The sequence below is a fragment of the Lynx rufus genome, unplaced genomic scaffold (assembly GCF_022079265.1).
Source record: "Lynx rufus isolate CCGP_SWC_20201006 ecotype Redwood Valley unplaced genomic scaffold, mLynRuf1.p SCAF_1, whole genome shotgun sequence".
Classification (NCBI taxonomy): Eukaryota; Metazoa; Chordata; class Mammalia; order Carnivora; family Felidae; genus Lynx; species Lynx rufus.
Window position 1 is genome coordinate 167996353 of NW_025814823.1, and position 1474 is coordinate 167997826.

The following is a 1474-nucleotide window of genomic DNA, read 5'->3' on the forward strand; positions in this document are numbered from 1 at the left end:
GGCTGTGTGCTGAGTATGGAGCCTGCTTAAGATTCTGTCTCTGTGTCCACTGCCCCCACCCCCCGCCTCAAATTAAAAAAAAAAAAAATTTAAACCACAAAATGCAACATCCTAAAAAAAAAACCCAAATTTACTATTGATATTAATTCCTACAAGTTTGCTGTGCTACAACACACAAGTCAAGAAATTAATAAAATCTGTATGGTTTTTATACCGAAGCTAATATTGAGCCACACTGGAATTTACATTCTTAGCAAAACAGTTCCCTGAGCACACACTCCACACATATCATTACAGGATAGTCATTTATTCTTCATCTTCTTCCTCATCCTCTTCATCTTTTTCCTCCTCTTCCTCCTCATCCTCTGGTTCATTTTTCTTTGAACCTGTTGGTCTGCCAAGGCCCCTCTTTCCTGTTTCACTTTTGCCCTTGGCACGAAATGCAGCAATTTCCTTTTCATATTTCTCCTTTAGCTTTAGCTGCTCTCAGGTCATATAGTTGCTTACCTTCTTTGGCTGACTGTTCAGACCACATTACACCCCATTTTTTTGCAGTATCCCCAATGGATAAAACACAGTGTTCACTTTTGATCTTTGGATGATGTTCAGAACAAAACAATAAGAAAGCAGACGGAGACCTTTCAGGAGCATTGGGATCTTCTTTCTTTCCTTTCTTGTCACCTTTTGGGAGAAACACAATTTTTCATCTGTGAGCGAGCTTTGTCACTTTTTACCATACCTTCAAATTTCGACTTTTCCTTTGCAGACATGGTCTTCCATCTCTCTGAACATTTCTTGGAGAATTTGGTGAGATTGATAGAAGAGTCTGGATGTTTCTTCCTGTGCTCTTCCCGGTAGATCTGTATGAAAAAGGCATCTGAGGACATCCTGTCCAGCAGCTTGTTAGGGTCTCCTTTACCTATGGTGACAGACAGCATCTACCAGGTGGTGGCTTTTCCCGTGGAGGGGCAGGATCCACAGAGGCTCTGGTTTATCACTAATGCCATCCTCAGCCTCTTGTTTGGCAGAGTTCTCCAAGTCCTGCCATGGACCACATCCCCCTTAATTAGGACTTTTGAAAATTTATCTGAGCCCCGCTTATTCACTGCTACAAGATGATTGTTCGAGATGAAGTAGAGAGAGGAAAAAGTTTTCTTCCTTGTCCAAGCCTGGCCACAGAGCGCTCTAATTCCAACTCGTGGAAAATACTATATGAGCATTGTGAACAGTGGGCCTCAAACTGAATTATATTTAAACATCTTCTTCATCTCGGTAATTTCATGTGATTTTATGTGTTCTTCTCACAAAGTCACTTTTAAAGTAAAATCCACTCAGAATTGTTTATAATGCATTTTACACGATAGGCTAAATTTGTTTCCAATTAACAGCATATAATATTGGCTAGGGAAACTATAAGTAACGAGGAATCAGAGAGCTTTTTCATGGACTTTATCCATGTAACAGCAAACAAGTC

General features: G+C 40.2%; 1 pseudogene; it reads right to left on the bottom strand.

Annotated features, from left to right (window-relative positions):
* Positions 1 to 306: 306 nt before the first annotated feature.
* Positions 307 to 938, bottom strand: LOC124509988 (high mobility group protein B2-like; annotated as a pseudogene).
* Positions 939 to 1474: the final 536 nt, after the last annotated feature.